Source organism: Platichthys flesus, chromosome 10, assembly GCF_949316205.1.
Source record: "Platichthys flesus chromosome 10, fPlaFle2.1, whole genome shotgun sequence".
Classification (NCBI taxonomy): domain Eukaryota; kingdom Metazoa; phylum Chordata; class Actinopteri; order Pleuronectiformes; family Pleuronectidae; genus Platichthys; species Platichthys flesus.
In genome coordinates, this window is record NC_084954.1 from 24,103,246 (window position 1) to 24,117,227 (window position 13,982).

At 42.9% G+C, this 13,982-nt stretch overlaps 8 non-coding genes across 8 annotated transcripts; all 8 read right to left on the reverse strand.

The window, feature by feature from the left end:
• Positions 1-5,030: 5,030 nt before the first annotated feature.
• Positions 5,031-5,143, reverse strand: LOC133963750 (U5 spliceosomal RNA). Its single transcript, XR_009923235.1, has one exon. It is a non-coding gene; the product is annotated as a U5 spliceosomal RNA (small nuclear RNA).
• Positions 5,144-5,656: 513 nt separating this feature from the next.
• LOC133963050 (U2 spliceosomal RNA) lies at positions 5,657-5,846 on the reverse strand. Its single transcript, XR_009922590.1, has one exon. It is a non-coding gene; the product is annotated as a U2 spliceosomal RNA (small nuclear RNA).
• A 5,165-nt stretch (positions 5,847-11,011) lies between these two features.
• LOC133963815 (U5 spliceosomal RNA) lies at positions 11,012-11,124 on the reverse strand. Its single transcript, XR_009923299.1, has one exon. It is a non-coding gene; the product is annotated as a U5 spliceosomal RNA (small nuclear RNA).
• A 513-nt stretch (positions 11,125-11,637) lies between these two features.
• Positions 11,638-11,829, reverse strand: LOC133962704 (U2 spliceosomal RNA). Its single transcript, XR_009922280.1, has one exon. It is a non-coding gene; the product is annotated as a U2 spliceosomal RNA (small nuclear RNA).
• Positions 11,830-12,009: 180 nt separating this feature from the next.
• On the reverse strand, positions 12,010-12,122 carry LOC133963251 (U5 spliceosomal RNA). Its single transcript, XR_009922760.1, has one exon. It is a non-coding gene; the product is annotated as a U5 spliceosomal RNA (small nuclear RNA).
• A 513-nt stretch (positions 12,123-12,635) lies between these two features.
• On the reverse strand, positions 12,636-12,827 carry LOC133962783 (U2 spliceosomal RNA). The gene has a single exon (XR_009922355.1). It is a non-coding gene; the product is annotated as a U2 spliceosomal RNA (small nuclear RNA).
• A 177-nt stretch (positions 12,828-13,004) lies between these two features.
• LOC133963700 (U5 spliceosomal RNA) lies at positions 13,005-13,117 on the reverse strand. The gene has a single exon (XR_009923188.1). It is a non-coding gene; the product is annotated as a U5 spliceosomal RNA (small nuclear RNA).
• Positions 13,118-13,630: 513 nt separating this feature from the next.
• On the reverse strand, positions 13,631-13,822 carry LOC133964148 (U2 spliceosomal RNA). The gene has a single exon (XR_009923617.1). It is a non-coding gene; the product is annotated as a U2 spliceosomal RNA (small nuclear RNA).
• Positions 13,823-13,982: the final 160 nt, after the last annotated feature.

Genomic DNA, 13,982 nt, shown 5'->3' on the forward strand with positions numbered 1-13,982 from the left:
AGTTCAGTCTACAGATTGTCAAAAATAATTTTCCATCGATCTTTAATTGAGTCGATGCCCCATTTGCTCGCCTCCAATTTAAGTTTTCGCCGCATAATGTCTTCAATACTGTGTGTAGTGTTTTCTATCGACCACTTTTCCGTCTCATTTATTATACTACCTCTTACCTCCCATAACTTAGCCTTCACAATTGATGTAAGTTCTAAGGCTTTGCACACACCTTTGTCCCCCTCTAAACTAAAATCCATGAACAGAACTTTTTCCCAATTCACCTCTTTTAGAAACCCGAATCTTTGGCCCAATTTCTTCCACAATTGTTTTGCAAAAGGACATTCAAATAATGCATGTTCCACGGTTTCTACCCCATTGCATCCACGTCTTGGGCATATCCTATTTAATGTTAAATCATGATTAAATAGAGTATTCCTCACAGGTAATTTCCTATGAAGCACCAACCAATTAAAATCTCTTAATCTGTTTTCTAGACTCTTGCATTGGGTTCTTCTCCACACGTCACTATGAACATGCAAACCATCTTTAGGGTCAAACTTAGCAATCAACGTTTCATACAGCTTTTTGTGATTAACTACTGAATCTCTTTTCCAACACTCCTTGTATTTCTTTGCCCAACTTATCATTTTTTTATAATGATCTGGCATGACCTCTGCTTTCGGAAAACTGTTTTCCCATTTCGCCACAAGAGGTCTCAGATGGATAGAGAGCCAGAATTTAATCAATGGTTGGCATTTGTGTTCAGGTGGGTTTAACATTATTCTACATGTATTTGAAAAAAACAAAACTTTGAACTTCAAACCTAAATTTGGCATGTCCCTACCACCTCTTTCGACCGGCTGATACATTGTAGCTCTTTTAATGTATTCATACCCTCCCCATATGAACTGAAACAGAGATTTTTGAAGTTTTAAACAAACTAAAGCCGGCATGGGGAAAATATAAGCCACATGAAGTAATGTCGGCAATAAATCAGATTTAATAACCAAAATCTTACCACTAATGGACAGCCTTCTTAATTTCCACATATTTAGTTTTTTCAGCACTTTTCCCAATTTTGTCTCCCAATTAGTTTCTCCATCATTGTTATTTCCAAAGGATATTCCCAGTAAAGTCATTGGCCCCGCACACAGAGAGAACCCTAAAGGGTTATCAACTCTGTCCTTCCACTTTCCAAAGTATTTGATTTGGGATTTTCCTGTATTGACTCTAGAACCAGAAGCAACTGAGAATGTGTCGATGACCTGCATAGCTTCGCGCAGACAGAAATCATCTTTTAAATACAGTACAGTGTCATCTGCATACTGGGATATGGTCAAGGATTCACCACCAGGCAGCTGTATACCCTTGATGTTAACATTTTTCCTGATTGCACATGCCAGCGTTTCAATGAATAGCACATACAAGGGGGCTGATGCTGGACATCCCTGTCTGACCCCTCTGGTTTGTTTAAAGAATTCACCAAGGTTGCCATTAACATTAACACTGCTTCCGACTTCTGTGTATAAAATCCTCAACCAACTCCTGAATCTAGCACCGAAGCCAAATTTCTTTAGTGTCCTAAACAAAAAATTGTGATCAACTCTGTCAAAGGCTTTTTCCTGGTCAAGACTGAGGACAATTAGTGGTATATTTCTGTCCTGAGAATAAGATAGTATATCTCTATGCATTTGTAAATTCCAGTTTAGTTGCCTGCCAGGTACTGCACATGTCTGATCTGAGCCGATGATTAAGGGTAGAGCTGACACCAAACGGTTTGTCAAAACCTTACTAAAAATCTTATAATCTGTACAAAGCATTGTTAGAGGCCTGTAGTTTGATATTTTGTTGACATCACCTTTTTTAAACAGCAGGGATATCACCCCTTTTCTCATGGATTCCCCCATAATCCCAGATGTACATATATAAGTGAACAACTCTAACAGCCATGACCCAATGTCTTCCCAAAATATTATATAAAATTCTTTTGTGATCCCATCTATTCCTGGCACCTTGCCCTTTTTCAAAGACATGGTTGCCCTCAGGATTTCTTCTAAAGTAAAATCTTTATCTAGCTCTGTTCTCAGATCTTCAGGTATGAATCTGTCTATATTGTCTAACAATGTTGCACCTTTCATGTAGTCAACCTTTTCTGCTTTAAAAAACGTAGAAAAATGATAGAGATAACTTGAGCAATCCCATCAGGATCGTTAATCTCCTCACCTGTTTCATTTAAAACGGAAACTATGCTCCTCCTCTTTGCCTGTGCTTTGGACTGTCTAAAGAAGTAGGGAGAACACTTTTCGTCACTCTCCCACTTCTCTCTAAGACACCGGAATTTATAGGCCTCTGCTCTGTTGTGAAAAAATAACCTCTGTTTATCTTGCAAATGTTTCAGCAAGTCCTTATCAATTTGTCCACCTGCATTTCTCTGTTCCATTAATTTATTTATGGCTTTTTGCAGTCGGTAGTATAATTTAAATTCCTCTTTCCTTGATTCTTTTGAGTAATTCTGTGTGTAGTATCTAATACGCAGCTTTGTGCTTTCCCACCATTCACAGACATTTTCATAAAATACTCTCATATGAAAGCAATCTTTTAGAAAACACTTTAATGCTACCCTAAACTGCTGGAGCTCTAGAATATTGTTGTTTAATTTCCAATACCCTTTACCATTTTTGATCATCATTGAGGTTAGTTTTACTGAGAGCATGTTGTGATCTGTGTAAAAAACTGGTGATACTTTCGCCCCTGTCACCTGAAATTCTACCGGACAAAATATATAGTCTATCCTACTCTTCGCCCCTCTACTATTTGACCATGTGAAGCCAAGATCGTCTGGGTTAGCTTTTTTATATGAATCCACCAAATTATACTTTGTAACAATATTTATTAAACTGGCCTCGGCCTTGCTGCCCTCACTTTGGGAATTGAAGTCTCCTCCAATTACCACATGGCGGTTGGTCATGAAAGCAGTGTCCAGACTAAGAAAAAGCTCCCTTCTCTCCTTTGGAGAAGAGTGGGCATATATGTTAATAACTCTTAACCCCTTTCCCTTCCAGTCAATATCTGTTACCAAAACCCTCCCCTGTACCACTGAAAAACTGCCAACCACTTGGACTTCATTATTCCCACATAGTGTTCCCACCCCAGATGAATGGACCCCCCCAATGCTCCACCTAGATTCACCTTTGGTCCACTCTTTTGAGAATAGGTTCACGTCGTCTTCATTTTTCAAGTGGACCTCTTGCAAAAGGCATAAAGAAAAGTTGATTGAACATAAATGAGAAAAGACCACTTCCCTTTTGGCCTTGTTCCTCAAACCTCTAACATTTATGGAAACTATATGTAATGAGGACATTCTGGTAAATGAGGAATGAGACAAAAAACAAAACAAACAAACAAACCATCAAAGACGAGACACTGTGTTTTCTCTAATTTTCAACTTCACAGTCAAATTCAATGCCTTCCCTATGTGTCTTTTCCTCGGGCACCGCGTGCCTTGAGTTGGGGGTATTACCCTCTGGAAGCAATGAGCATTGCTCTGAAACCAAATCCCTGTCAGAGTTGTTCGGAGCCAGGGACTCCACCAGGACACACCCGGACGGGGGCATGCTGCCGTCAGAGTCTGTCACCTCAGTCTGCACTGGAATTTGTCCATGCTTCCACCCTCCAGCCCATCCACCCTGGCAGCAGCCTTCACATCCTGATCGCTGTTCACCTGCAGCCCCTCCATCTCCCCTTCCTCCTGCGACTCCTCCACAACCTCAGAAAGAACACTGAACACGCTATCCACTCCCAGGGGCACAGCGCTTGTCTCGATCCTCCTTTTTTTCCCCTTGCCTCCCCTGCTTTCCACTGTGGTCCACTCAGGAACAGGTTGGCTCTCCTCTGAGGTTGTAGTCTCCTCCCCCTTCTTCTTCTCTGGGGGAGGTGCTCGTTCAGGTGGATCAACCACATTTGCCTCAATCTCATTGTCACCAAACATTTGATCAATTACCTCGTTAATTGCTCTCAGGGAGGAGGCATCAGGATCTTCGCACATTGGTCGCCTTACAATGCTTGCATAGGAGGAGCGGACCTCAGGGCAGTGCTTAAATAAATGTCCTTCAGACCCACAAAGATTGCATTTTCTGGAACGGTCACAAGTCCCCATTTTGTGTCCTAGACCCTTGCAATTTCTGCACCTCACCTGCGTGCAGGATTCTGCCGTGTGACCAAAGTCTGTGCATTTTCTGCAGTAAATAGGCTGGCCCGAGTAGTACAGATATCCTCTATTTGTGCCTATGGTGAAGGAGGCAGGGGGGTGGTGGTAGCCATCGTGACCATCTGGGTCATCCTTCAGCCGCACACGACATTGTCTTTTTCCAGTCCAAACGTCAAGAGAGTCCCTGATTTCCCTCATGCTCGAAATCACTGTCACATGCTTAGAAAGGAAGTATCTGGTTGCTTCTTCAGTTACCCAGGGATTATAGTTATGAATTGTGATAACCCGCTCACCAGTTCGGCAAAGGCTTTGAATCTGGTACTCCCTCAGTGGTCCATCAGCCAAACGATCAGCCAACCTTTTCGTTTCCTCCATCTTGGTGAGATTATAGAACGTAACATCAAAAAAACGGTCGGTGGCATTTCTCTGCAAGCAGAGGAGGTCATCTATCTTGAGGGACAGGGCTCCAAAAAGAATATTAACTCCAAATTCTCTCCTATCCAAAAAAACTTCAGTACTCTTCCAAATGAATCTCAAAGTATTTTTCAGCACGGGAAGTCCCTGCTGTGAAACTGTTGCTGACGTCATTATGACAATCCACGTCCGCAAACCCTTCTCACCTGGCTAGATCTTAGCCAAAAGGCCGAGAAGCGATAATCCACAAGTGTTGGATGTCCAAGCTAACCTCTTGGCACAAATCTCCCTTGCTGTGGTACCCCGTTTGTAGGTGTGCATAACAATGGCTGCTCATCACCTACGCCCAAGCTCTCCTTTGTGGACACCTGATTGCTGACCTAGACAGCTCTTTGACTTTTCACAATTTCATAAGGCTCAGCCATACAGCAAAGCCTGCCAAAAATAGATTCAACTCATGTTTGTTCCTCTCCACGGAAGTCTTTAGTAAAAGGCGAAAGACTTGTGCATTATGAAGAGAAACCAGAGTCAGCATGGCCCTCTGCTCGAGAGCAGCGGTGGAGGCTCTCGGTCACAGTCACCACCTTCGCGGTGGGCCTCTCTTTGCTTTCCGCATATCAGATTCTAGTATACAACATTCCCACCACGCCCCCATCTGCCAACACAAATTATACAAGGCTTTATTTGCTCCTGCCCTGACTAGTGATTGGCTTTTAAGCCTTTTTAAGCGATACATCCCTGAACCACTTACATTGGGTCCAAAAGCGGACTCTGCTTTCTCACCAAGTCTCCCAGGAGATGTTGAGTGAAAACACGTTTCAGTTTTTGACAAATGCTTCTGATTCTATTTGGAATCCAGTTGATGCTCATTGTGACCCCGTGCAGAGTCATGCATAATCACTTCACAAGGCAGTGAGTCATAAGAGCAGTTTTGCACACTTGTCAAACTCTGCCAGGCCATTCCCTCAGTTTCATTGACCCAGTGTAGAATTCACCTTGAAACCTCCACAATTGTTTGAGTGTTTGCTTTTCTACAAGGTAAGAACAGAGTGCACCGTTCCCAGCGGCACTGCAATGCTAGGTCGATGCGTGGAGAGAAGGGAGCAAGCTCCAAATTTCTGCTCCTCTTGCCAAAAATCTGCTTAATATGTAGTCCTCATATAGAGGACATATCAGATATTAAACTGATAAGAACAGATTTTTTTTTTTTTTTTTTTTTTTTTTTGGAATTTTTTTTATTTAATTCACTCATGAGCAGTACAATACTTTACATTACAAAGATCATCATCTCTCCACATCTTAAGACCTCCAGAATTCTATCGGACTAAAAGAAAATAAGAGGAGGTACAATAAAAGACTCTTTCATGAGTTCAGTCTACCGATTGTCAAAAATAATTTTCCATCGATCTTTAATTGAGTCGATGCCCCATTTGCTCGCCTCCAATTTAAGTTTTCGCCGCATAATGTCTTCAATACTGTGTGTAGTGTTTTCTATCGACCACTTTTCCGTCTCATTTATTATACTACCTCTTACCTCCCATAACTTAGCCTTCACAATTGATGTAAGTTCTAAGGCTTTGCACACACCTTTGTCCCCCTCTAAACTAAAATCCATGAACAGAACTTTTTCCCAATTCACCTCTTTTAGAAACCCGAATCTTTGGCCCAATTTCTTCCACAATTGTTTTGCAAAAGGACATTCAAATAATGCATGTTCCACGGTTTCTACCCCATTGCATCCACGTCTTGGGCATATCCTATTTAATGTTAAATCATGATTAAATAGAGTATTCCTCACAGGTAATTTCCTATGAAGCACCAACCAATTAAAATCTCTTAATCTGTTTTCTAGACTCTTGCATTGGGTTCTTCTCCACACGTCACTATGAACATGCAAACCATCTTTAGGGTCAAACTTAGCAATCAACGTTTCATACAGCTTTTTGTGATTAACTACTGAATCTCTTTTCCAACACTCCTTGTATTTCTTTGCCCAACTTATCATTTTTTTATAATGATCTGGCATGACCTCTGCTTTCGGAAAACTGTTTTCCCATTTCGCCACAAGAGGTCTCAGATGGATAGAGAGCCAGAATTTAATCAATGGTTGGCATTTGTGTTCAGGTGGGTTTAACATTATTCTACATGTATTTGAAAAAAACAAAACTTTGAACTTCAAACCTAAATTTGGCATGTCCCTACCACCTCTTTCGACCGGCTGATACATTGTAGCTCTTTTAATGTATTCATACCCTCCCCATATGAACTGAAACAGAGATTTTTGAAGTTTTAAACAAACTAAAGCCGGCATGGGGAAAATATAAGCCACATGAAGTAATGTCGGCAATAAATCAGATTTAATAACCAAAATCTTACCACTAATGGACAGCCTTCTTAATTTCCACATATTTAGTTTTTTCAGCACTTTTCCCAATTTTGTCTCCCAATTAGTTTCTCCATCATTGTTATTTCCAAAGGATATTCCCAGTAAAGTCATTGGCCCCGCACACAGAGAGAACCCTAAAGGGTTATCAACTCTGTCCTTCCACTTTCCAAAGTATTTGATTTGGGATTTTCCTGTATTGACTCTAGAACCAGAAGCAACTGAGAATGTGTCGATGACCTGCATAGCTTCGCGCAGACAGAAATCATCTTTTAAATACAGTACAGTGTCATCTGCATACTGGGATATGGTCAAGGATTCACCACCAGGCAGCTGTATACCCTTGATGTTAACATTTTTCCTGATTGCACATGCCAGCGTTTCAATGAATAGCACATACAAGGGGGCTGATGCTGGACATCCCTGTCTGACCCCTCTGGTTTGTTTAAAGAATTCACCAAGGTTGCCATTAACATTAACACTGCTTCCGACTTCTGTGTATAAAATCCTCAACCAACTCCTGAATCTAGCACCGAAGCCAAATTTCTTTAGTGTCCTAAACAAAAAATTGTGATCAACTCTGTCAAAGGCTTTTTCCTGGTCAAGACTGAGGACAATTAGTGGTATATTTCTGTCCTGAGAATAAGATAGTATATCTCTATGCATTTGTAAATTCCAGTTTAGTTGCCTGCCAGGTACTGCACATGTCTGATCTGAGCCGATGATTAAGGGTAGAGCTGACACCAAACGGTTTGTCAAAACCTTACTAAAAATCTTATAATCTGTACAAAGCATTGTTAGAGGCCTGTAGTTTGATATTTTGTTGACATCACCTTTTTTAAACAGCAGGGATATCACCCCTTTTCTCATGGATTCCCCCATAATCCCAGATGTACATATATAAGTGAACAACTCTAACAGCCATGACCCAATGTCTTCCCAAAATATTATATAAAATTCTTTTGTGATCCCATCTATTCCTGGCACCTTGCCCTTTTTCAAAGACATGGTTGCCCTCAGGATTTCTTCTAAAGTAAAATCTTTATCTAGCTCTGTTCTCAGATCTTCAGGTATGAATCTGTCTATATTGTCTAACAATGTTGCACCTTTCATGTAGTCAACCTTTTCTGCTTTAAAAAACGTAGAAAAATGATTAGAGATAACTTGAGCAATCCCATCAGGATCGTTAATCTCCTCACCTGTTTCATTTAAAACGGAAACTATGCTCCTCCTCTTTGCCTGTGCTTTGGACTGTCTAAAGAAGTAGGGAGAACACTTTTCGTCACTCTCCCACTTCTCTCTAAGACACCGGAATTTATAGGCCTCTGCTCTGTTGTGAAAAAATAACCTCTGTTTATCTTGCAAATGTTTCAGCAAGTCCTTATCAATTTGTCCACCTGCATTTCTCTGTTCCATTAATTTATTTATGGCTTTTTGCAGTCGGTAGTATAATTTAAATTCCTCTTTCCTTGATTCTTTTGAGTAATTCTGTGTGTAGTATCTAATACGCAGCTTTGTGCTTTCCCACCATTCACAGACATTTTCATAAAATACTCTCATATGAAAGCAATCTTTTAGAAAACACTTTAATGCTACCCTAAACTGCTGGAGCTCTAGAATATTGTTGTTTAATTTCCAATACCCTTTACCATTTTTGATCATCATTGAGGTTAGTTTTACTGAGAGCATGTTGTGATCTGTGTAAAAAACTGGTGATACTTTCGCCCCTGTCACCTGAAATTCTACCGGACAAAATATATAGTCTATCCTACTCTTCGCCCCTCTACTATTTGACCATGTGAAGCCAAGATCGTCTGGGTTAGCTTTTTTATATGAATCCACCAAATTATACTTTGTAACAATATTTATTAAACTGGCCTCGGCCTTGCTGCCCTCACTTTGGGAATTGAAGTCTCCTCCAATTACCACATGGCGGTTGGTCATGAAAGCAGTGTCAAGACTAAGAAAAAGCTCCCTTCTCTCCTTTGGAGAAGAGTGGGCATATATGTTAATAACTCTTAACCCCTTTCCCTTCCAGTCAATATCTGTTACCAAAACCCTCCCCTGTACCACTGAAAAACTGCCAACCACTTGGACTTCATTATTCCCACATAGTGTTCCCACCCCAGATGAATGGACCCCCCCAATGCTCCACCTAGATTCACCTTTGGTCCACTCTTTTGAGAATAGGTTCACGTCGTCTTCATTTTTCAAGTGGACCTCTTGCAAAAGGCATAAAGAAAAGTTGATTGAACATAAATGAGAAAAGACCACTTCCCTTTTGGCCTTGTTCCTCAAACCTCTAACATTTATGGAAACTATATGTAATGAGGACATTCTGGTAAATGAGGAATGAGACAAAAAACAAAACAAACAAACAAACCATCAAAGACGAGACACTGTGTTTTCTCTAATTTTCAACTTCACAGTCAAATTCAATGCCTTCCCTATGTGTCTTTTCCTCGGGCACCGCGTGCCCTGAGTTGGGGGTATTACCCTCTGGAAGCAATGAGCATTGCTCTGAAACCAAATCCCTGTCAGAGTTGTTCGGAGCCAGGGACTCCACCAGGACACACCCGGACGGGGGCATGCTGCCGTCAGAGTCTGTCACCTTAGTCTGCACTGGAATTTGTCCATGTTCTCCACCCTCCAGCCCATCCACCCTGGCAGCAGCCTTCACATCCTGATCGCTGTTCACCTGCAGCCCCTCCATCTCCCCTTCCTCCTGCGACTCCTCCACAACCTCAGAAAGAACACTGAACACGCTATCCACTCCCAGGGGCACAGCGCTTGTCTCGATCCTCCTTTTTTTCCCCTTGCCTCCCCTGCTTTCCACTGTGGTCCACTCAGGAACAGGTTGGCTCTCCTCTGAGGTTGTAGTCTCCTCCCCCTTCTTCTTCTCTGGGGGAGGTGCTCGTTCAGGTGGATCAACCACATTTGCCTCAATCTCATTGTCCACAAACATTTGATCAATTACCTCGTTAATTGCTCTCAGGGAGGAGGCATCAGGATCTTCGCACATTGGTCGCCTTACAATGCTTGCATAGGAGGAGCGGACCTCAGGGCAGTGCTTAAATAAATGTCCTTCAGACCCACAAATATTGCATTTTCTGGAACGGTCACAAGTCCCCATTTTGTGTCCTAGACCCTTGCAATTTCTGCACCTCACCTGCGTGCAGGATTCTGCCGTGTGACCAAAGTCTGTGCATTTTCTGCAGTAAATAGGCTGGCCCGAGTAGTACAGATATCCTCTATTTGTGCCTATGGTGAAGGAGGCAGGGGGGTGGTGGTAGCCATCGTGACCATCTGGGTCATCCTTCAGCCGCACACGACATTGTCTTTTTCCAGTCCAAACGTCAAGAGAGTCCCTGATTTCCCTCATGCTCGAAATCACTGTCACATGCTTAGAAAGGAAGTATCTGGTTGCTTCTTCAGTTACCCAGGGATTATAGTTATGAATTGTGATAACACGCTCACCAGTTCGGCAAAGGCTTTGAATCTGGTACTCCCTCAGTGGTCCATCAGCCAAACGATCAGCCAACCTTTTCGTTTCCTCCATCTTGGTGAGATTATAGAACGTAACATCAAAAAAACGGTCGGTGGCATTTCTCTGCAAGCAGAGGAGGTCATCTATCTTGAGGGACAAGGCTCCAAAAAGAATATTAACTCCAAATTCTCTCCTATCCAAAAAAACTTCAGTACTCTTCCAAATGAATCTCAAAGTATTTTTCAGCACGGGAAGTCCCTGCTGTGAAACTGTTGCTGACGTCATTATGACAATCCACGTCCGCAAACCCTTCTCACCTGGCTAGATCTTAGCCAAAAGGCCGAGAAGCGATAATCCACAAGTGTTGGATGTCCAAGCTAACCTCTTGGCACAAATCTCCCTTGCTGTGGTACCCCGTTTGTAGGTGTGCATAACAATGGCTGCTCATCACCTCCGCCCAAGCTCTCCTTTGTGGACACCTGATTGCTGACCTAGACAGCTCTTTGACTTTTCACAATTTCATAAGGCTCAGCCATACAGCAAAGCCTGCCAAAAATAGATTCAACTCATGTTTGTTCCTCTCCACGGAAGTCTTCAGTAAAAGGCGAAAGACTTGTGCGTTATGAAGAGAAACCAGAGTCAGCATGGCCCTCTGCTCGAGAGCAGCGGTGGAGCCTCTCGGTCACAGTCACCACCTTCGCGGTGGGCCTCTCTTTGCTTTCCGCATGTCAGATTCTAGTATACAACATTCCCACCACGCCCCCATCTGCCAACACAAATTATACAAGGCTTTATTTGCTCCTGCCCTGACTAGTGATTGGCTTTTAAGCCTTTTTAAGCGATACATCCCTGAACCACTTACATTGTTTCCAAAAGCGGACTCTGCTTTCTCACCAAGTCTCCCAGGAGATGTTGAGTGAAAAAACGTTTCAGTTTTTGACAAACGCTTCTGATTCTATTTGGAATCTAGTTGATGCTTATTGTGACCCCGTGCAGAGTCATGCATGATCGCTTTACAAGGCAGTGAGTCATCAGAGCAGTTTTGCACACTTGTCAAACTCTGCCAGGCCATTCCCTCAGTTTCATTGACCCAGTGTCGAATTCACCTTGAAACCTCCACAATTGTTTGAGTGTTTGCTTTTCTACAAGGTAAGAACAGAGTGCACCGTTCCCAGCGGCACTGCAATGCTAGGTCGATGCGTGGAGAGAAGGGAGCAAGCTCCAAATTTCTGCTCCTCTTGCCAAATATCTGCTTAATATGTAGTCCTCATATAGAGGACATATCAGATATTAAACTGATAAGAACAGATACTACACTTGATCTTAGCCAAAAGGCCGAGAAGCGATAATCCACAAGTGTTGGATGTCCACGCTAACCTCTTGGCACAAATTTCCCTTGCTGTGGTACCCCGTTTGTAGGTGTGCATAACAATGGCTGCTGTTCATCACCTCCGCCCAAGCTCTCCTTTGTGGACACTTGATTTCTGACCTAGACAGCTCTTTGACTTTTCACAATTTCATAAGGCTCAGCCATACAGCAAAGCCTGCCAAAAATAGATTCAACTCATGTTTGTTCCTCTCCACGGAAGTCTTTAGTAAAAGGCGAAAGACTTGTGCGTTATGAAGAGAAACCAGAGTCAGGATGGCCCTCTGCTCGAGAGCAGCGGTGGAGCCTCTCGGTCACAGTCACCACCTTCGCGGTGGGCCTCTCTTTGCTTTCCGCATGTCAGATTCTAGTATACAACATTCCCACCACGCCCCCATCTGCCAACACAAATTATACAAGGCTTTATTTGCTCCTGCCCTGACTAGTGATTGGCTTTTAAGCCTTTTTAAGCAATACATCCCTGAACCACTTACATTGGGTCCAAAAGCGGACTCTGCTTTCTCACCAAGTCTCCCAGGAGATGTTGAGTGAAAACACGTTTCAGTTTTTGACAAATGCTTCTGATTCTATTTGGAATCCAGTTGATGCTCATTGTGACCCCGTGGAGATTCATGCATAATCGCTTCACAAGGCAGTGAGTCATCAGAGCAGTTTTGCACACTTGTCAAACTCTGCAAGGCCATTCCCTCAGTTTCATTGACCCAGTGTAGAATTCACCTTGAAACCTCCACAATTGTTTGAGTGCTTGCTTTTCTACAAGGTAAGAACAGAGTGCACCGTTCCCAGCGGCACTGCAATGCTAGGTCGATGCGTGGAGAGAAGGGAGCAAGCTCCAAATTTCTGCTCCTCTTGCCAAAAATCTGCTTAATATGTAGTCCTCATATAGAGCACATATCAGATATTAAACTGATAAGAACAGATACTACACTTGATCTTAGCCAAAAGGCCGAGAAGCGATAATCCACAAGTGTTGGATGTCCACGCTAACCTCTTGGCACAAATCTCCCTTGCTGTGGTACCCCGTTTGTAGGTGTGCATTACAATGGCTGCTCATCACCTCCGCCCAAGCTCTCCTTTGTGGACACCTGATTGCTGACCTAGACAGCTCTTTGACTTTTCACAATTTCATAAGGCTCAGCCAAACAGCAAAGCCTGCCAAAAATAGATTCAACTCATGTTTGTTCCTCTCCACGGAAGTCTTTAGTAAAAGGCGAAAGACTTGTGCGTTATGAAGAGAAACCAGAGTCAGCATGGCCCTCTGCTCGAGAGCAGCGGTGGAGCCTCTCGGTCTCAGTCACCACCTTCGCGGTGGGCCTCTCTTTGCTTTCCGCATGTCAGATTCTAGTATACAACATTCCCACCACGCCCCCATCTGCCAACACAAATTATACAAGGCTTTATTTGCTCCTGCCCTGACTAGTGATTGGCTTTTAAGCCTTTTTAAGCAATACATCCCTGAACCACTTACATTGGGTCCAAAAGCGGACTCTGCTTTCTCACCAAGTCTCCCAGGAGATGTTGAGTGAAAACACGTTTCAGTTTTTGACAAATGCTTCTGATTCTATTTGGAATCCAGTTGATGCTCATTGTGACCCCGTGGAGATTCATGCATAATCGCTTCACAAGGCAGTGAGTCATCAGAGCAGTTTTGCACACTTGTCAAACTCTGCCAGGCCATTCCCTCAGTTTCATTGACCCAGTGTAGAATTCATCTTGAAACCTCCACAATTGTTTGAGTGTTTGCTTTTCTACAAGGTAAGAACAGAGTGCACCGTTCCCAGCGGCACTGCAATGCTAGGTCGATGCGTGGAGAGAAGGGAGCAAGCTCCAAATTTCTGCTCCTCTTGCCAAAAATCTGCTTAATATGTAGTCCTCATATAGAGGACATATCAGATATTAAACTGATAAGAACAGATACTACACTTGATCTTAGCCAAAAGGCCGAGAAGCGATAATCCACAAGTGTTGGATGTCCAAGCTAACCTCTTGGCACAAATCTCCCTTGCTGTGGTACCCCGTTTGTAGGTGTGCATAACAATGGCTGCTCATCACCTCCGCCCAAGCTCTCCTTTGTGGACACCTGATTGCTGACCTAGACAGCTCTTTGACTTTT